We start from the raw sequence: 23,131 nt of genomic DNA, 5'->3' as shown, positions 1-23,131 counted from the left end.
GTTTACTTTGTATTCACAAGTGTAACTCTCCACTAAATGGAGAATTCAAAACGTATTAAGTAGAAAAGCCACAATTCCTCAAGAGTATAGATAAGAGCTATAAACGATAACCAAACCTAAAAATGTCCATTTCCCTCATAAATGTTATAAATTTTGTACTCTGGATATTAGTTACCACAAATCAGGGAAAACATGATATTTTCATTTTGGGTACTAACTTATTTCACTAATGGTAATGGTTTCCAGTCATCCATTTTGTTGTAAAAGACAGGATTTCTTTCTTTCTTATGGCTTAGTAGTATTTCATAGTATATACATCTATATCTATATCTATAATGATGAACATATATAGAAAAATCCTTAACAAATCTATACATATAGATACAGATATAGCTATAGATATCACATTTTTTTTATCCAGTCATCAAATGATGGACATCTCATTTGATACCATATCTTAACTATTATTAATTGAACTGTAATACACATGAAATTACAGATAACTCTTCCATACATGGATTTCAATTTGTTTGGGTAAATTCCCAGGAGTGGGATGGCTGGGTCATATGGCACATCTCTTTTTCAAATTTCTGAAGAATCTCCATACTGTCTTTCATAGAAAATTAACAACTTAAGAACCTCTAGAAAAAATGCAAGCACATGGAGACTGAACAACATGCTCATGAATGACCAGTGAGTGATAGAATAAATCAAAAGGAAAATAAAAAAAAAATCATGGAAATGAATGAAGAAAACAATACAACATATCAAAATCTATGGGATACAGCAAAAGCAGTGTTAAGAGAGGAGTATATAGCAATTAGTACCTACATCTAGAATTTGAAAAGGCATCAAATAAATATCCTAACAACACATGTTAGGGACATAGAAAAATAAGAGCACACAAAACCCAAAATTGTAAGAGAAAATAAATAACTAAAGTTAGAGAATAAACAAAACTGAAACAAAATATATAAAAGATCAGTGAAATGAAGAGATAGCTTTTTTTTTTGACAGGCAGAGTGAACAGTGAGAGAGAGAAAGACAGAGAGAAAGGTCTTCCTTTTGCCATTGGCTTGCTCTCCAATGGCCGCCGTGGCCAGCGCACTGCGGCTGGCGCATCGCGCTGATCTGAAGCCAGGAGCCAGGTGCTTATCCTGGTCTCCCTTGTGGGTGCAGGGCCCAAGGACTTGGGCCATCCTCCACTGCACTCCTGGGACATAGCAGAGAGCTGGCCTGGAAGAGGGACAACCAGGACAGAATCCGGCACCCCAACTGGGACTAGAACCTGGTGTGCCAATGCCACAAGGTGAAGGATTAGCCTGTTGAGCTACGGCACCAGCCTAAGGCTAGCTTTTTGAAAAAAATAAACAAAATTGATACAACATTGGTCCAAATAACCAAAAAGTGGGCAAGAGTCCCAAATAATTAATAAAATCAGAAATGACAAAGGAGATGTTGCAATGTATGCCAAGAAATAAGAAATGTCATTAGGAGTTACTACAAACAGCTATATGCCAAAAAAATTGGAAAATCTAGAAGAAATGCATAGATTCCAGGTCACATACAATCTACTAAAATTGATTCATGAAGACATAGAAAACCTAAGCAGACCAATAATCACAACAGAGATTGAATCAGGAATAAAGACCCTCCCAATAAAGAAAATCCTAGAACAAATCGGCTTCCCTGCTAAATTCTACAAAACATTTAAAAAATAACTAGCCCCAATTCTTCTCAAATTATTCTAAATAATTGAAAGGGAGGGAATCCTCCCAAACTCCTTCTAAGAGGCCAGAATCACTTTAATTCCAAAGCCAGTAAAAGATAAAACAGAGGAAGAGAACTATAGAACAGTATCACTGGTGAACATAGATAGAAAAATCCTTAACAAAATACTAGCTAATTGACTCCAACAACACGTCAGAAAGAATTCACCCAGACCAACTGGGATTCATCCCTGGTATACACGGATGATTCAACATGCAAAAAATCCATAAATGTAATATATCACATTAGTAAATTAAAGAATAAAAATCATATGATTAGGGCCAATGCTGTGGCCTGCAGTGCCGGCATCCCGTATGGGTGCCAGTTCAAGTCCCAGCTGTTTCTCCTCTGATCAACACTTTGTTATGGCCTGAGAAAGAAGTAGAAGATGACCAAAGTGTTTGGGCCCCTGCACCCGGATGGGAGACCCAGAAGAACTTCCTGGGTCCTGGCTTCAGCTCAACTCAGCTCCAGCCATCTTGGCCATTTGGGGAAAGAACCTGCACATCGAAGACACCTCTCTCTCTCTCTCTCTCTCTCTCTCTCTCCCCCTTTACCTCTCTCTGTAACGCTTTATTTCAAATAAATAAAATAAATCAATTTCAAAAACCATATGATTATCTCAATGTAAAGCATATGATAAAATACAAAATCCTTTCATGGTAAAATCCTTAAGCAAATTGGGAATAGAGGGAATATTCTTCACACAATCAAGACAATATATGACAAACTCACAGCCAGCATCATTTTCTTTTATTATTATTATTATTATTATTATTATTTATTTGAAAGGCAGTTACAGAGAGGCAGAGTGCGAGAGAGAGAGAGAGAGATCTTCCATCTGCTCATTCACTCCCCCAAATGGCCACAAAGGCTGGAATTAGGCTTATCCAAAACCAGGAGCCAGGAGCCTCCTCCACATCTCCCACATGGGTGCAGGGGCCCAGGGACCAAGGTCATCTTCTACTGCTTTCCCAGGGCATATATTGAGAGCTGGATTGGAAGTGGAGCAGCCAGGACTCAAACTGGCACCCATATGGGATGCTGGGAAGCGGATATACCCACCCCCAAACATCATTTTCAATGGGGAAAAGTTGGAAGAATTTCCACCAAGATCCAGAACCAGAGAAGGATACTCAATTTCAACATCATTATTCAATGCAGTTCTGGAAGTTTTAGCCAGAACCATGGGCAAGAAAGCAAATCAAAGCGATAGAAATTGGAAAAGAAGTCACATTATCCCTGTTTGCAGATGGCATGATCTTTTACACAATAAAATCAAAAGGCTCCACTAAGAACTCATAGGAGAGTGTGGTAAAGTTGCAAGACATAAAATCAACACACAACAATCAATTGCCTTTGTATACACAGGCAACATCATGGCTGAGAAAGAACTTGTAAGATCAGTTTCATTCACAGTAGTTACAAAACAAAATGTAAATACCATGGAATAATTTAACCAAGGATGTGAAAGATCTCTACAATGAAAATTATAAAACATTAAAGAAAGAAATAGATTAACAAACACAAAAATGAAAAATCTTCCATGGTTTGTAGATTGGAAGAATTAATATCATCAAAATGTCTGTACCACCAAAATCAGTTTCCAGATCCAATGTGATCCCAAAGTACCAATATTTTTCTCAGATCTATAAAAAAAGATGCTAATCATATGGAAATATAAGAGACCCCAAATATCTAATGTAATGTTAAACAACAGGGGCCAACATTGTAGCACAGCAGGTTAAATCTCTGGCCTGCAATGCTAACATCCCATATTGGCACCAGTTCGGGTTCCAGTGGCTCCACTTCCAATCCAGCTCCATTCTAATATGCCTGGAAAAGCAGGGAGTGATGGCCCAAGTGCTTGGGTCCCTGCATCCACAAGGGAGATGAAGAAGAAACTCCTGGCTCCTGGTTTTGGATTGGCTCAGCTTCAGCCATTGCAGCCATTAGGGAGTGAACCAGCAGATGGAAGATTTCTCTCTCTCTCTCTCTCTCTCTCTCTCTCTCTCTCCCTTCTTCCTTCCCTCCCTCCCTCTCCCTCTCCCTCTTCTTCCCTCCATCTCTTTCTCTTTCTCTCTCTCTCTACCTCTCTTAAAAACTTAAACAACAAAAACAGCCAGAGGCATCACAAAACATACTATAAGGCATTCATAACCAAAACATGCTGGCACTGGCACAAAAATAGACATGTAGACCCATGAAACAAAATAGAAACTGAAGAATTTAATCCACACATCTATAACCAACTAATTCTAGGCAAAGTATCTAAAATAATCCCTATGGAAAGGGCAGTATCTTCAACAAATGGTGTTGAGAAAATTTGATCTATGCATGCAGAAGTATGAAACAAGATCCCTACCTTACACCTTATACAAATATCAACTTTACAGGGAACAGGAATCTAAATATAAGAACTGAAAAAATCAAGTTACTAGAGGAAAACATCAGGGAAACTCTCTAAGACATTGGAATAGGCAAATATCTCTTGGAAAAGACCCCAGAAGCACAGGCAATAAAAGCAAAAGTAGACAAAAGTATTACATCAAGCTATGAAGCTTCTGTACTGCAAAAGAAACACTCAACAAAGTGAAGATGCAACTGACAGAATGTGAGAAAATAGAACTAGCATGAAAAAACCTGGTATGAACTTTTTAAAGATTTTTACTTATTTTCATCTTTTGTTTGAAAAACAGAGAGAGATGCATCTGACAGTTCTCTCCCAAATGCCCAAAACAGCTAGTGCTGAGTCAGGCTACAGCTGGGAAATAGGAACTCCTTTCAAGTTTACTTTGTGGGTTGTGGGGACCTAAATGCTTGAGCCATCACCACAGCTTCGCAGGGTGCATATTAGCAGGAAGCTGGAATCAGAAGCAGAATTAAGGCTTAAACCCAGCCACTCCAATATAGGATGCTGTCTTAAGCAGGGTCTTAGAGCTGTGCCAGATGTTTGCTCCTGTTATGAAAACTTCTATCATATTCTTCTGGGGGACATAAGTTTTCATTCATCTTAGGTAAAAACTAAGTAGTTTTCTTGAAGAATCACAGGTTAGATGTACATTCAATATTAATTTTAAAATTTCCAAAAAAGGTTCCAAGGTGATGATATCATTTTACACTTATGCCAGCAATTTATGAGTTCTAGTTGCAACGTACACACCAACATTTAAGGATCTGTTTATAAAATGATACATTCTGGTGGGTTTGAAGTAGTATCCTGTGGTTTCAAGTTCTATCCCCACACTCCCAGCATGCTCCCTGTCTAAGGTTATTGAGCACTTTTTCTTATTCTTATTGGTTTCTGATCAAGATTTTTGTGGGATGTGGTGGGGTGAGTGGGTGGGGAATTGGATTGTTTGTAAGTTTTGGCATTATTTGTATACTATGGAACAGTATTTTTTTCTTCATATTGTTTGTTAAACTCTTTACTGTAGGGTTAATCTTACAACTATGATGTTAGCTGAAAACAGATCTTTGTAAAACACAGGAGTGGGGAAGATATTTCAAGATGGCAGAATAAGGAGGAAGCTTACTGCTATAGTCTAGGGAATGATAGTTACAAATCATGGAAAGAAGTAATATGTGTGTGGTCAGCTCTAAGATGGCCTAATAGGGAGGGAGCTCACTAATAATCTAGGAAAGATAGTTTAATAAAAGTGGAGATAGTGTAGTCTCATGGAAGAGTTAGGGAAAAAAACTGAAGAGGAAACTCTGCTGGAATTAGAGGGACACGGTGGATCTATGTGGAGGGCACAGGTGCCCACGGCTTGGGAGCCCAGCTGCCGAGAGTCTCCTCTGCACTAGCACTGGAAAGAGAGGTGAAGCAAAACCACAGTAGCCCGAGACACTGGCAGAAAATTTTGGCAGGAAGAGCCTAACTAGAGGAGAGAAAAAAATAAAAGGGACGGTACAGACATGATTCTCTCTCTCCACTCACCTTACAAAGGCATGCAAGACAATAGAGCAGGCATCATTTTGGACATACATAAGAGCCACACCAGCTCGTGGCTGCAACCTCCCTCAACCAACCAGAAAAGCCTGAATCTGGTGGGGAGCAATAACAGCAGACTAAGACCTAGTGAATGTGTGGAGCTTAGGAACTGGGACTGTGGAAAAAAACACTGAGGGTGTGTGGGAGAACTCACAGTGTGGCTGAGACACGGGTAGTCTCGGTGGGAGATGCCACAAGCTTAGGCGGCCTTGGCTACCCAGTGAGAAACATTGCAGAGGACTCTGCAACTGAGGACTGCACAGATCCTTTGTATGGTCCTTGGGACAGAGCAGACAAATATTATACCCACTGTGGCTAGTGCTCAGGCACTGTTCACCATAGAGGTGAAGAGCTCAGCTGAGCAGAATTAATTCCCTTCTGAATAAAAAAAAAAGAGAGAGAGAGAAGATTTACCTCGCCAAACCTGGGTGTGTCACCTTTGGCATACCCTTAACCCTGAAGAACTGAACAGAGCTCTCTGGCCACACCCATCACAAGCCTCTAGCTCTCATTTATGAATGAAGGTAAAATAAAGACCTTTCACAGCAAACAGAAATTGAAAGAATTTGTCACCACTCATCCAGCCCTGCAAAAGATGCCTAAAGATGCCTAAAGACACAGAAACACAGAAGCATGGTCATCAATACAAAAGAAGGCAAAGGAAGAAAATCTCTCAGTAAAGATCACAGGAAGTTTAAAGCATATATTAGAAATATCTTTGGAAAAAATGTCAGGGCAAAGTCACTACTTATCAATAGTCACATTGAACATTAATAGCCTCAACTCTCCAGTTAAAAGACACAGACTGGCTAAATGGATTAAAAAACAAAACCCATCTATTTGCTGCTTACAAGAAACACATCTTTCCAACAAAGAAGAATGCAGACTGAAAGTGAAAGGTTGGAAAAAGATATTCCATGCCAACAGAAACCAAAAAGAGTGGGCGTAGCCATCTTAATATCAGACAAAATAAACTTTAACACAAAAACTGTTAAGAGAGACAAAGAGCGGCACTATATAACGATTAAGGGATCAATTCAAGAGGAAGATGCAGATATTGTAAACATATATGCACTTAATTACAGGACACCATATTATTTAAAAGATATGTTAAGTAACTTAAAGGGAGACTTAGACTCCAATACAATAATATTGGGGGACTTCAATACTCCACTTTCAGCAATAAACAGATGAATCAGACAGAAGATCAAGGAAACAGCAGATTTATTCAACACTATTGCCCAAATGGATCTAACAGATATCTACAGAACTTTTCATCCTGCACTGAAAGGATTTACATTCTTCTCAGCAGTATATGTAACCTACTCTAGGACTGACCACATACTAGGCCATAAAGCAAGTCTAAGCAAATTCAAAAGAATAGAAATCATACCATGCATCTTCTCAACCACAATGGAAAGAAGCTGGAAATTAGCAACTCAGGAATTCCTAGAGCATATGTAAACACATGGATACTGAACAACATGCTCCTGAATGAACAATGGGTCATAGAAGAAATCAAAAGAGAAATTAAAAATTTTCTGGAAGTAAATGAGGATAACAACACAACATATCAAAACTTATGGGATACAGCAAAAGCAGTGTTAAGAGGAAAGTTTATAGCAATAGGTGCCTACATCAAGAAATTGGAAAGACACCAAAAAATTTGTGCTATCAATGCATCTCAAGGATCTAGAAAAACTGAGGCAACCCAGTCCCAAAATTAGTAGGAGAAGATAAATAATTAAAATTAGAGAAGAAATCAACAGAATTCAAAAAAAATTACGAAAGATCAGCCAAATGAAGAGCTGGTTTTTTTGAAAAAAATAAACAAAATTGAAACCCCATTGGCCCAACTAACTAAAAAAAGGAAAGACTCAAATCAATAAAATCAAAGATGAAAAAGGAAACGTAACAACAGACACCACAGAAATAAAAACAATCATCTCAAGGATATGTATGCCAGCAAACATGGAAATCTATCAGAAATGGATAGATTCCTGGACACATGCAACCTACCTAAATTGAACCAGGAAGACATAGAAAACCTAAACAGACCCATAACTGAGACAGAAATTGAAACAGTAATAAAGGCCCTCCCAACAAAGAAAAGCCCAGGACCAGATGGATTCACTGCTGAATTCTACCAAACATTTAAAGAAGAACTAACTCCAATTCTTCTCAAACTATTCAGAACAATCAAAAGAGAGGGAATCCTCCCAAATTCTTTCTATTAATGCTAGCATCACCTTAATTCCTAAACCTGAAACAGATGCAGCATTGAAAGAGAGTTACAGACCAATTTCCTTGATGAACATAGATGCAAAAATCCTCAATAAAATTCTGGCCAATAGAATGCAACAACACATCAGAAAGATCATCCAGTCAGACCAAGTGGAATTTATCCCTGGGATGCAGGGATGGTTCAGTGTTCAAAAATCAATCAATGTGATACACCACATTAACAGACTGCAGAAGAAAAACCATATTATTATCTCAATAGATGCAGAGAAAGCATTTGATAAAATACAACACCCTTTCATGATGAAAACTCTAAGCAAATTGGGTATAGAAGAAACATTCCTCAGTATAATCGACGCAATTTATAAAAAACCCATGGCCAGCATCCTTTTGAATGGGGAAAAGTTGGAAGCATTTCCACTGAGATCTGGGACCAGACAGGGATACCCGCTCTCACCACTACTATTCAGTACAGTTCTGGAAGTTTTAGCCAGAGCCATTTGGCAAGAAAAAGAAATTAAAGTAATACAAATTGGGAAGGAAGAAGTCAAACTATCCCTCTTTGCAGATGATATGATTCTTTAGGGGATCCAAAAAACTCTACTAACAGACTTTTGGAACTCATAGAAGAGTTTGGCAAAGTAGCAGGATATTAAATCAATGCACAAAAGTCAACAGCCTTTGTGTACATAGGCAATGCCATGGCTGAGAAAGAACTGCTAAGATCAATCCCATTCACAATAACTACAAAAGCGATCAAATACCTTGGAATAAACTTAACCAAGGACGTTAAAGATCTCTATGATGAGAATTACAAAACCTTAAAGAAAGAAATAGAAGAGGATACCAAAAAATGGAAAAATCTTCCATGCTCATGGATTGGAAGAATCAACATCATCAAAATGTCCATTCTCCCAATAGCAATGTATAGATTCAATGGAATACCAATCAAAATACCAAAGACATTCTTCTCAGATCTAGAAAAAATGATGCTGAAATTTCTGTACTGCAAAAGAAACAGTCAGGAAAGTGAAGAGACAACCAACAGAATGGGAAAAACTATTTACAAATTATGCAACCGATAAAGGATTAATAACAAAAATCTACAAAGAGATCAAGAAACTCCACAATAACAAAACAAACAACTCACTTAAGAGATGGGCCAAGGACCTAAATAGACATTTTTTAAAGAGGAAGTCCAAATGGCCAACAAACACATGAAAAAATGTTCAGGACCACTAGCCATCAGGGAAATGCAAATCAAAACCAGAATGAGGTTTCACCTCACCCTGGTGAGAATGGCTTACATGCAGAAATCAAATAACAACAGATGCTGGCAAGGATGTGGGGGAAAAGCGACACCAATCCACTGTTGGTGGGAATGCAAACTGATAAAGCCACTATGGAAGACAGTTTGGAGATTCCTCAGAAACCTGAATATAACCCTACCATACAACCCAGCCATCCCACTCCTTGGAATTTACCCAAAGGAAATTAAATTGGCAAATAAAAGACAAATATTATATGTTCTCCTTGATTCGTGACAACTAACTGAGCACTTAAAAGGAAACCTGTTGAAGTGAAATGGACACTATGGGAAACAATGTCTTGATCAGCCCTTGTCCTGACTTTCAAGGAACAACTTACTGTTTTATTCCTTTTAGTATTTTTTGTTCTACTTAATACCATTGGTTGCACTCTTTAATTAACACACATTATTCTTAGTAATTTAAAATTAACTGAAAAGTGATCCCTCTTAAATATAAGAGTGGGAATAAGAGAGGGAGATGTACAGTTCGGCACATGCTCACTTGGGCTTACCCCTAATGGTAGAGCTAGAAACGTGCCAGGGGATTCCAATTCAATCCCATCAAGGTGGCATGTACCAATGCCATCTTACTTGTTAAAGTGATCAGTTTAAGTTCATAATTGATCAAAAAGATCAAAGGGATTACATAAAAAGACCAGTGTCTGCAAATAATAATTGATAGAATTAAAAAGGAGGGAATGATCCTACAAGGGAGGCAGGATACACAGCAGACTCATAGAATGGGGAATGCCCTAAACAGCACTCTGGCCTCAGAATCAGCCCTTCAGGCATTCAGATCTGGCTGAAGAGCCCATGAGAGTTTATCAGGCATGGAAAGCCAAGACACTGTGGCAAAAAAAAATGACCTAAATGAAAGATCTCTGTGAGATCCCAGCAGGAAGAACGGGCCATCAAAGAAGGTGGTACCTTTCTCCGAAGGGAGATGAGAACTTCCACTTTGACTATGGCCTTGTCTAAATAAAATTGGAGTTTGTGAATTCCAGAGGCTTCCATAGCCCTGGCAGCTCATGGCAAGAGCCTCGGGTGATTACTGATGTCATAAGTAAGAGTGTCAATTGTTAAATCAACAGGAGTCACTGCGCACTTACTCCCCATGTAGGACCTCTGTCCTTAATGTGTTGTACTATGCAAATTAACAGTAAAACTACCACTCAAATAGTACTCTATACTTTGTGTGTCTGTGTGGGTGCAGTCTGTTGAAATCTTTATAGTATATACTGTTTATCTTCTGTATATAAATATAATTGAAAATGAGTCTTGATGTGATTGGGATGGGAGAGGGAGTGGGAGATGGGATGGTTGCAGGTGGGGGTGAGGTTATTGGGGGAAAAGTTACTATAATTCAAAAGTTGTACTTTGGAAATTTATATTTATTAAATAAAAGTTGAAAAAAAAACATGGAAAGAGTGAAATCTCAGGAGAAAACTTCAGAGAAAACAACTCAAATTAGATAGACACTGCAGATCTATGTGGAGGGTGTGGACACACACAGCCTCAGCACCAGCTTTAGAGAGTGAGGTGAGACCAGATTGCAGCAGCCCAAGCCACTGGCAATCAAGCTTCAGGAAGAGCCTGGCATGAGTCTGGCTTGGAGCCCTATGGATGATGGTGTACCTGCAAACATAGAGGGAAAATAGGTGGCTCATTTCTCTCACCCTGACCACCCAGAACTAGCATCCTGTAACTAGATGAGAGAGGACAGGTACCATTTTGGACATACGTAATAGCTGTGCCAGCTAGTGTCTGCTCACCCAACAACCAGCTGAGAGGTGTGCCTGAGTCTGGCTGGTAAAACTGACAGGGGGCTGGGTGCTTGTGGCTTTGGGAGTTTTGTGTGCTGGGACTGTGAAAACACTGTGGCTGCATGGGAGGGCACAGGATGTGGCTGGGTGTTCAGGCAGTCACAGTGGCTCCACATGCTCCGGGATCCCTGATTCATGGTGAGGGTCATTGCTGTGGGATTCGTGCTCACAACAAGGACTGCACAGATCATTTCTGTGGTTCTTGTGGCAGCGTGGATGAATATTGTATCCACTGAGGCTAATATCCAGGCATCAGTCTCCTTTGAGTAGAGAAGGTGAACATGAGACTATGCAAACACAGCTGATCAAACCTCCCCTCTGATTAAAAAAAAAAAGAGCGAGATTTACCATGCCCAACTTGGGTATCACCTTGGACATTCCCCTCACCCTGGAGTACTGAACAGAGCTCCCTGGCCACACCAAACACATGCCTCTGGGTATTCACTGAAAGGCCAGATGCTCCACTAAGCCAAAAAATCATAGTCCAAAGATAAAAATCATCACAGAGGAACAAAAATCCAACAAGTATCTCCGTAAATGCCCAAAAATAAATGCCAAAATTCAAGAAACAATAAGAAAGACAACTTGATGCCCCCAAAGGAACATAAGAAAATTTCAATACTAGAATGTGAAGATGAAGAAATTAAAGAAATGTCAGAAATGAAATTTTAAAAATTGATTATAGGATTCCTTAGAAGTAATCAGAAGCAAATTGACTAATTAAAGAAATCCATGCATTACACAAATGAAAATTTTCCCATAAAATTGAGATTTTTTAAAGAGAAGTCAAAATAAAATATGGGAAATTAATAATTCAATAGATCAAATTAAAAAAATACAATGGAAAGCTTCACAACAGACTCAGTGAAGAAGAAGGAAGAATATCCAAATGGAAGACAAATCCCAGCAAATTTTAGTTAGGAAAAAAAGGAGGAGGAGGAAGAGAAGGAGGAGGAGAAGAGGAAGAAGAGGAAGAGGAAGAAGAAGAAGAGGAGGAAAAGGAAGAAGAAGAAGAAGAAGAAGAAGAAGAAGAAGAAGAAGAAGAAGAAGAAGAAGAAGAAGAAGAAGAATTGTCTTCTAGTCCAGAAATTTTTTCTTCTGCCTCACCAAGTCTATTGTTAAGGCTTTCCACCTCATTTTTTATTAATCTACTGAATTCTTCATTTCTTTTTTTTTTCAGATTCTACCATCTTCATCTTTTTGTTTTGTTTTGTTGTTGTTTTTTTTTTAACTTTTATTTAATGGATATAAATTTCCAAAGTACAGCTTATGGATTGCAATGGCTTCCCCCCCCATAATGTCCCTCCCACCCGCAACCCTCCCCTTTCCCACTCCCTCTCCCCTTCCTGAATTCTTCATTTCTAATATTTCACTTTAATTTCTGTACAAAATGTCAGCTTCTTGGGAAGAATTTTCATTCATTACATGTATGGTTTTCTTTAATTTGTGAGTTTATTTCTGATAGCTTTTGAGTAATCCTATGATTAATTTTTTGAATTCTGTTTTGGGCATTCATCAATCCCTTCATCCTCACATTCTAATACTGAAATGTTTTGTGGGGTCATACTGTCTTCCTTATTCTTATTTCTTGAATTTCTGCGTTTATTTTTATGCATTTGTGGAGTTATATGTTGGTATTTCCTTCTGATAGCTTTTATCTTTGAACTATGCATCTGTGTCTTAATGGAATGTCTGCACTTTCAGTGAATACCAAGAGGTATGTGGTGGGTGTGGCCAGAGAACTCTGGTCAGAGCTCCAGGGTGGGACAAGTATCCAGGGTAGCACCCAAGTTAGGCGTGATAGTTCTCCTCTTGTTAATAGAAGAGGAGGAATGGTCACCTCTATTGATCATCTCCCCTCCTCCAAGCTGAGGAATCCCCAGTGTTAGCTCCCAGTGGGTTCAACACTCATCCACACTGCCATATGAACTGCCCAAATGATCTGTGCAGTCCTAACCATTCGCATGGTTCCAACTGCAATGACCTGCCCCAACACACAAGGCTCTGAGTTGCTGGGTGCAGAGGTTTGGGTCTGCCCTGCCAACCTGTCCAGTCAACAGAGAATCAGATGTTCCCTGCCCCAACTCCATACAGGCGGCTTTGAGCCCAGAAGCCTGTGGTATGTGGGGAAGCTGGGGGCCCCTCATGGTCCTACATGGGTGTCCAGCCACCAATCAATCCTCACAGCCAGGCTAAAATCAGTGGGGACTGCAGATTTTTCTCTCCACTAAAATATCTGGATCACACACGTATACAAGAGCCACTGGTTAAATGTTGCCCTTTCCCCACCACTGCCAGATTTCAGGTCAGCAATTCTATTGTGATATCTTGTTTGTGTGAATGTATTAATCTATCACATAGAAGAAAAATAATTTATTAAATAAATTTCTTATTGTTATTTGTTTAGCCTTTATATTTAAAAAATCACTTAAGATTACAGTGAATGTCCTTGAAATTGTCCTAAATTATTTCCTTGGAGTGAATTCCGAGAAGTGGAATTACTAAATTAAAATATGTTCTGATTCTTAAGGAATTTCATATATGAGTATAGAGATACATTTCAACTTATAATAAGATTATGTCCCAATAAACCCATTGCAGGTCAAGAATATTTATGTTCCTAAATCTATATACACAAAATACATGAAATTTCTATACCTTAAATAAAATTTTTAAATAAATAAAAGGAAAAACGAATATTCTAAGTGAAAAACACATTTAATGCACTTAACCTACATCCTCACTTAGCAACACAGTAGGATGTCAAGAGTGATTGTTGGGACCAGCGCTGCAGCTCGATAGGCTAATCCTCCACCTGTGGCGCCAGCACCCTGGGTTCTAGTCCTGGTCAGGGCGCCGGGTTCTGTCCCAGTTGCTCCTCTTCCAGGGCAGCTCTCTGCTGTGGCCCGGGAGTGCAGTGGAGGATGGCCCAAGTGCTTGGGCCCTGCACCCACAAGGGAGACCAGGACAAGCACCTGGCTCCTGGCTTCGGATCAGCGCGGTACACCGGCTGCAGTGCGCCAGTCGTGGTGGCCATTGGGGGGTGAACCAACGGAGAAAGGAAGACCTTTCTCTCTGTCTCTCTGTCTCTCTGTCTCTCTCACTGTCCACTCTGCCTGTCAAAAAAAAAAAAAGAGAGTGATTGTTTACTCTCATGGTCATGTGGCTGCCTGGAAGCTGCTGCATGCTGGCTGCTGCTGCATTGTGAGTGGATATCATACTATACATGGGTAGCCCTGGAAAAGATCAAAAGTCAACATTTGAAGCACAATTTTTACTAAATGTGTATAGTTTTTACACTATAATCAAATAGAAATATCTTAAGTCAAACCATTGCAAGTTGGAGACCATCTGTATTGCCAAACTTCATCCCACAGAGACTGTGTCTGTTTGCACCTGCTACCTGCAATGTATGAGAAAGTCAGTGCTGTGTATTATCATTTAAAATGAATCTTACTATGATAGACAACCCTAGTATATCATTGCTATTTGAAATTGCATTTGTAATTGCCAGAATAATGAAAAACATGTTTTAGGTACATTGGCCACACAAATAGCCACAAAAGTACTAACTTCCTCCTTTTTGAATTGCCTGTTCATATCATTGCTCCTTTTTTGATTGCTTTTTACTTCCTTTGTAAAGGATTAATGGTCAAAGCTAATTGTGGGGCCAGCGCCGTGGCTCACTTGGTTAATCCTCTGCCTGCGGTGCCGGCATCCCATATGGGCACCGGGTTCTAGTCCCAGTTGCTCCTCTTCCACTCCAGCTCTTTGCTGTGGCCCTGGAGAGCAGGGGAGGATGGCCCAGGTGCTTGTACGCCTGCACCCACATGGGAAACCAGGAAGAAGCACCTGGCTCCTGGCTTTGGATCGGCGCAATGTCGGCTGTAGTGGCCATTTGGGGAGTGAACCAACAGAAGGAAGACCTTTCTCTCTGTCTCTCTCACTGCCTTTAACTCTACCTGTCAAATAATAAAAAAGCTAATTGTAACTTCAGTGTAGGAGTCCTTCCAGGCTAATTAAATATATAAATTTTTCTATAAGTAGTATATAAGAAAACACAAAAGATGTATTAAATGTTACTATTAAAATCATGTTATTCCTTACAATTACAGTAATACCTTGTCCCAACTATTAGCTTGTTTCCCTTACATTTGCACAAAACTCAGGCTCTGCTACTTCGGGGCTTTGGCAATACACTCCCTCTGTCCAGATGGCTCTGACTTCTTACTGTGCCCTTGCTCTGCCCTGAAAACATGTCATTTCTGTACACTTGGCCTATTCCCTCTAGATGTGTTTCTTTGCCACTCCCTGGTTATTCCTTTCAAATCATCCCTAAAAATTCTTTTCCACCTATCAAAATCTTGGACAAATACAATCTTACTGCCAATTTTTTCTTATTAAAAAATGGTGTGTGTGTGTGTGTGTGTGTGTATGAAATTAAACACGGGGGGGCTCAAAAATGTTCAAAGGAAAAATTTGTGTCACTTACTCAACTGTTGAGCCTGCTTCTCTTCATTACCCAAGTGTCATTGTTCAGAACAGGAAATTTCTCTCTGATCTTAGTACCAGGAATAGTTATGCCACTGAGCATCTGGTTTGCTTTTACTTATGGACCTTATGAATCATTTAACCGATCATGCTCTCCAATCTGAGTTGGCTGCAAGAAATCTGAGAGTCAGATTTGCAGTCCATCTGTAGCAAGTGAATTGTATCTCAGGACACTTTCTGTGCATTAATCCTACTCTTGTTTTTTCAACTTCTTATTTTTTCTGTCTTATTTTTCCTATGTTTCTCTTATTTTTCCTACTGTTCATTGTTCACTCATACCAACATTTTAACTTAAAAAGTAATGTCTTAAGCACATATTCTGAAAACATTTAAAACCCTTTTATTCTTCAGAAAAAAGGAGGTTCCCTCTAAATATATAATATCCTATTTCCTGAAAGAAAATTTGCCTTAGTCTAATGTCACAGTTCATCTGTTAAGGAGTAAAAGTTCCTAGAAGTAGCATCTCTTGTTCCCCAATCTTAGCCCATTTGACAATAGTGAGTAGGATAATTAAAAAGAGGTTAAATGCCCAAAATCACACACTGAGTCAGTGACAAGGATCCAGAATACTCCCCTTTGCACCCAGCCCTGTTGTCCACTTGCACGTGGATTTTTGACTGCTTGGGTTAACTAATTTGCAAATTCATTCAAAGAACATCATTTCATGGCAATGACCTCGGATTTTAAATCTATGGAAAGTTGTAAAGCCACTGTAAACCTAATTTTATTTGGTGTTGTTGCTATTATTGCTAGAGAGGCTATGGTAGGGTTAGAAAATCATTGCTTCTTGGGGCCAGTGTGGTGGCATAGGGAGTAAAACTGCTGTCTGCAAGTAAATAAAATTTTAAAAGAGAAAAACTGAATTCCAAAGCAGAATTAAAGATATTAGGGGAAAGGAAGAAATGGTACCCTTCAGAGAGCATGGAGAAGGATTTGAGAATAAACCTGCAGCCAGTGATGCAAGTTTTCAGCACCTCTTCTACACAGCATAAAGTCAGACAGTGTAAATTCAACTCAGATAGAAGACAGATGGTCCTAGAAATCTGCAGGCACAGACAGATATTTGAGGTGATTCATTACAGCCAAGTAAAGGAGCTTTTGATTGTTGACTTAGTAAATTACTACATAAACTAAGGCTTGGCTAAATATCATTTTAATAAATTCAGTAATGATCACAAGAAAAAGATCTTCGTTTTCCTTAAAAAGTTTGAAATCATCTTAAAAGAACATAAAATAGGGGCCAGCACCATGGCTCACTTGGCTAATCCTCCACCTGTGGTGCCAGCATCCCATACGGGTGCCGGTCCTTGTCCTGGTTGCTCCTCTTCCAGTCCAGCTCTCTGCTGTGGCCCGAGAAGGCAGTGGAGGATGGCCCAGGTGCTTGGGCCCTGCACCCGCGTCGGAGACCAGGGAGGGGCGCCTGGCTCCTGGCTTCGGATCAGCACAGCACTCCGGCCGTAGCGGCCATTTGGGGGGTGAACCAACAGAAGGAAGACCTTTCTCTCTCTCTCTCTTTCTCTCACTGTCTAACTCTATCTGTCAAATAAATAAAATAATAAATAAAATGGTGACTTAAAAAAAAGAATATAAAACAAATATTTTATAATAATTTAGAAAATTCATATACACATTAGGACATACTAGCAGCATGATTTTATGGAGAAAACATGCCAGATGAAGATAAAAACCTCTAAAAACCATAACCTGACTAAATGCGAGATTTCAATATTAGACTGTGATGTTCAACATCAGGAAAGTTAATTTAAACAGTTCTCGGTTTATGGTTCTTCTGTCTTTAAAAGGTTTTCAATAGGGGCTGGCATTGTGGCACAGCAAGTTAGGCCTCCACCTGTGTCACCAGCATCCCCTGTGGGCACCAGTTTGAGTCCCTGCTGCTCCATTTCTGATCCAGCTCCCTGCTAGTGCTCCTGGGAAAGCAGCAGCAGAGGACAGTGCTTGGGGCCTTGCACCCACGTGGGAGACTGGGAAGATGCTTAGGCTCCTGGCTTTGGCCTGGCCCAAACAGCCACTGTAGCCACTTTGGGAGTGAAGCAGTGGATGGAAGATCCCTCTCTCTCTTTCCTCTTCTCTCTATAACTCTGCCTTTCAAATAAATAAATTTTTTAAAAATAAATAAATAAAAAGCAAAGTTTGCAGTAAACAATTACTTTGCATTTGTAATCAAGTAGACAACACATAATGACTTGAATTTAATGTACACTGCTGGTGTAATTGGCTAGTACTCAGTCCCTATACTGAAAATCATTAGAAAAAGTGTAAAGAAGATACAAGACAACCAACCATTACAGTGCCTTTCTATGAACCATAAAATAATTCCTACCAAGTTCCAAAATGACTTTTTGTGTAGGCTGATACCAGCCTTTATCTTCATTAATATTTTTCCAATTGTAAAATCTGGCATCCCTATGGAACTATATATAAAACATATATGAGCAGTTTAATGAATGACAGTCATTGAGTGCCCTTCACTTTCCCCTCAGGGATAGCTACCAGCCCAAGTTTCATGTGGCTACTTCCTTGCCCTTCAGCATCGTGTTTCTACTTCAAATAACTTACTGTTGAGCACCACGATCTTGTTTGACCTGCATTCTAGGATTAATATTGACTACCACTTATTTGCATGTGTGTGTGGGTGTGTGTGAGTGTGTGTTGCCCTTCTTTTTTTTTTTCAGAAAGTTTTTATTTAACAAATACAAATTTCATAGATACAGCTTTAGGAACATAGCAGTTCTTTCCCCCATAACCCCTCTCCCAACCCCACTCACATCCCATCTCCTACTCCCTCTCTCATCCCATTCTTCATTAAAATTTGTTTTTAATTAACTTTACATACAGAAGACCAACTCTATACTAAGTAAAGATTTCCACAATTTGCACCCACACAGACACACAAAGTATAAAGTACTATTTGAAAACAAGTTTTACAGGGCCAGCGCCGCAACTCACTTGGCTAATCCTCCACTTGCAGCACCGGCATCCCGGGTTCTAGTCCCGGTTGGGGTGCTGGGTCCTGTCCCAGTTGCTCCTCTTCCAGTCCAGCTCTCTGCTGTAGCCCGGGAAAGGCAGTGGAGGATGGCCCAAGTGCTTTGGCCCTGAACCCACATGGGAGACCAGGAGGAAGTACCTGGCTCCTGGCTTCCGATCAGCACAGTGTACCAGCCGTAGTGGCCATTTAGGGGGTGAACCAATGGAAGGAAGACCTTTCTCTCTGTCTCTCTCTCTCTTTCACTGTCTAACTCTGCCTGTCAAAAAAAAAAAAAAAGAAAACAAGTTTAACAGTTAATTCTCATAGTACAATTCATTAAGGACAGAGGTCCCACATGGGGAGCAAGTGCATAGTGACTTAGTGACTCCCGTTGTTGATTTAATAATTGACACCCTTATTTATGATGTCAGTGATCACTTGAGGCTCTTGATATGAGTTTACTACCACTTACACCTTCACCTTTCCCATGGGTGTGAAATTATATATATATTTTTTTTTTTTTTTGACAGGCAGAGTGGACAGTGAGAGAGAGACAGAGAGAAAGGTCTTCCTTTGCCGTTGGTTCACCCTCCAATGGCCGCCACGGCCGGCGCGCTGCAGCCGGCGCACCGCGCTGATCCAATGGCAGGAGCCAGGAGCCAGGTGCTTTTCCTGGTCTCCCATGGGGTGCAGGGCCCAAGCACCTGGGCCATCCTCCACTGCACTCCCTGGCCACAGCAGAGAGCTAGCCTGGAAGAGGGGCAACCGGGACAGAATCCGGCTCCCCAACCGGGACTAGAACCTGGTGTGCCGGCGCCACAAGGCGGAGGATTAGCCTAGTGAGCCATGGCGCCGGCGGGTGTGAAATTATATTATCTTGTGCTTTTAACTTATGTTCTCCAATTACTGAGTTGGACCACTTATCACATATTTGTGGGTCGTTGGAATGGCTCTTCTGATAGTAACTTTGCCTATGTATTGGTTGCTTGATTTTTCTCATTTATTTTTAGGAGCTCTTTACATAATCCTTTGAGTGCATGTTTTACCAGTGAACATCTCCTAGTTTTTGGCCTACTTTGTCAATTAGCAGCCATCTTTAATATTAATATTGGCAAAATTTGCTAATTTCTCCCTATGTTTTAGCCTTTTCTATTTGGTTGGGTTGGCTCTTAGCATTAATTCAGTTTTTATAAACATTTCATATGGGTTACACCTGAGCATGTAGAATATGCATTCTTTTTTTAAAAGATTTATTTATGTATTTAAAAATCAGAGTTACAGAGGGGGAGAGAGAGAAAGGGAGAGAGGGAGAGAGGGAGAGAGGGAGAGAGGGGGAGAGAGAGAGAGAGAGAGAGAGAGAGAAACTTCAATCCACTGATTCATGCCCCAGAAATGGGTGCAATAACTTGGGCCAGGCCAAAACCAGGTCTCTCAAGTAGGTGTCAGGGGCCCAAGCACTTGGGCCATTTTCCACTGCTTTTCCTGAGCCATTAGCAGGGAACTGGATCAGAAGTGGAGCAGCAGGGACATGAACCAGTGCCCATATGGAATGCCAACATTGCAGGTGTCAGCTTAACTAGCTATGCCACAATGCTGGCCTCCAGAATATGTGTTCTTTAGGCATTAAGAGTGTTGTTCCTAAAAGTTCCATTAGATCAAGTTTGATTGTTCAATTAAAATATTCTAAAGCCTTGCTAATGTTTGTCTGATCTACAAGGGTACTTTTAAAAGTTCATGGAAAAATGGAATTAAAAAGGGCTGGTGTTGTGGCATAGCAGGTTAAGCCACCCCCTGTGACATCTTCATAGACTAGGGTATAGGCTTGTGTCCCAGCTGCTCCACTTCCAGTCCAGCTCCCTGCTAATGTGCCTGGAAAATCAGTGGAAAATGACCCAAATGTTTGGGTCCCTGACACCTACTGGGGAGACCTGGTGAAAGCTCCTGGCTCCTGGCTTCAGCCTGGCCCAGCCTCGGCTGTTGTGGCCATCTGGGGAGTGGATCAGCGGATAGAAGATGTCTTTCCCTTTTTCTCTCTCTGTAACTTTGACTTTTAAATAAATAAATAAATAAATCTTTTAAAAATGGAATTAAAAGATAAGTTTATTTTGGTGGAGGAAGAAATTGAAAAATGTTGAAGACTCCTCATAGGGGTGAATTTCAAAATATTTTGGCACCAAAATAAATTTACCTTTTAATTCCATTTTCTACAAATTTTTAAGTACCCTTATTTCAGTAATTAAGATAGTACTTCCGGTCAGGGCACCAGATTCTGTCCCTTCCAGGCCAGCTCTCTGCTGTGGCCCAGGAGTGCAGTGGAGGATGGCCCAAGTGCTTAGGCCCTGCACCCCATGGGAGAACAGGAGGAAGCACCTGGCTCCTGCCTTCGGATCAGCACGGTGCGCGGGCCGCAGCGCGCCAGCCGTGCCGGCCATTGGAGGGTAAAACAACGGCAAAAGGAAGACCTTTCTCCCTGTCTCTCTCTCTCACTATCCCCTCTACCTGTAAAAAAAAAAAAAAAAAAAAAAAGATAGTACTAAAATAGTAGATTTCTTTTGTATTCAGTAAATGTTTGATTTATGTCTTTTTAAGATTTTATTTATTTGTTTGAGAGGTAGAATTATAGACAGTGAGAGGGAGAGACAGAGAGAAAGGTCTTCCTTCTGTTGGTTCACTCCCCAAATGGCCACAACGGCTGGAGCTACGCTGATCCGAAGCCAGGAGCCAGGTGCTTCTTCCCTGTCTCCTATGCGGGTGCAGGGGCCCAAGGATTTGAGCCATCTCCTACTGCTTTCTCAGGGCACAGCAGAGAGCTGGATTAGAAGAGGGGCAGCTGGGAATAGAACTGGCGCCCATATGGGATGCCGGTGCTGCAGGGCGGAGGATTAACCTACTGTGTCATGGTGCTGGCCCCTGATTTATTTATTTATTTTAAACTATGAAATTCTGTCCATGGGCTTAGATTTGCTTTATTTTAGATTAAATTAAAAATTCTAACTTAATATTTATTTCTTATTGCATTGTAATCATTTTCACATAATATTAGTATTACTACCCCAGGTTTCTTTTGATTATTTATCTAAATATCTTTTTTCCATCCCTTGGTTCTAAATATTTATTAGCCTTATACTGTATATGATCTTTGGTAAGTAGTATAAGAATGGATGTGGTTTTCAATCCAACCTGACCATCTTTCTAGTTCACCTGCAGATTTTAGTCCATTTGCATTCATTGTGATGAATAATTTGAAAGCATCTCTATAATTTCAGTAATCTATATATGGCATCAGATATTTTACATGAAACTACCAACGGGAAATCTATTTTCTCTTACTTTAAATGAGAAAACTTGTTTTGCCTTATATAAGTTATTACACCTCCCAACCAAATTTCTTCAATAAAATACTTCATTGTAAGCAATCATCATATTCATATGCAAAATGCCACATTATTTTCTGATTTCTGGACATGTGATAGGCATACATATCATGAACATGTTGTTTACAATATAGCAAGGTAAACAGCAGCAATAAACCAATTTGTAAGAAAAAGTGTTTAGTCCTATAAAAACAAGACAATTAAGTGCAATTAACTGTCATTCAACCAATTGAAAGAAAAGTAGACACTTGAAAACAGAACAGAGCAAGACAACAGTAATTGTCACTGATTAGGGAAAGTGCTGATATGGATGAGTGAGATCATAAAGTGTAAATTATCTAGCTAAAGTGGCTGGCACTGTGACGCAATGGGTTAACACCCTGGCCTGAAGCACCGGCATCCCATATGGGTGCCAGTTTGAGTCCCGGCTGCTCCACTTCCAATCCAGCTCTCTGCTATGGCCTGGGAAAGCAGAAGACGGCCCAAGTCCTTGGGCCCCTGCACCCGCATGGGAGACCAGGAAGAAGCTCCTGGCTCCTAGCTTTGGATCAGCACAGCTCCGGCCATTGCAGCCATCTGGGGAGTGAACCAGCGGGTGGAAGACCTCTCTCTCTGCCTCTGCCTCTCCTCTTTCTGTGTAACTCTGACTTTCAAATAAATAAATCTTTAAAATAAATAATTATCTAGCTCAGAAGCTGATAGAAATTACCCATCGTTTATCACTGCTCAAGGTGTTCCCGAACAAGGCCATGAGAAATTTTCAAAAGAAGTGACCAAATTTAAATTCCTTTGGGTAAATTCCAAGGAGTGGGATGGCTGGGTGGAACGGTAGGGTTATCTTCAGGTTTCTGAGGAATCTCCAGACTGACTTCCATAGTGACTTGACCAGATTGCATTCCCACCAACAGTGGGTTAGTGTCCCTTTTTCCCCACATCCTCGCCAGCATCTGTTGTTGGTAGATTTCTGCATGTGAGCCATTCTAACCGGGGTGAGGTGAAACCTCATTGTGGTTTTGATTTGCATTTCCCTGATTGCTAATGACCTTGAACATTTTTTCATGTGCCTGTTGGCCATTTGGATTT

This window comes from Oryctolagus cuniculus, chromosome 5 (genome assembly GCF_051225735.1).
Source record: "Oryctolagus cuniculus isolate XC-2025 breed Fujian yellow rabbit chromosome 5, ASM5122573v1, whole genome shotgun sequence".
NCBI classification, from domain to species: domain Eukaryota; kingdom Metazoa; phylum Chordata; class Mammalia; order Lagomorpha; family Leporidae; genus Oryctolagus; species Oryctolagus cuniculus.
The sequence above is the reverse complement of the archived record's forward strand: the minus strand, read 5'-3'. Positions refer to the sequence as shown.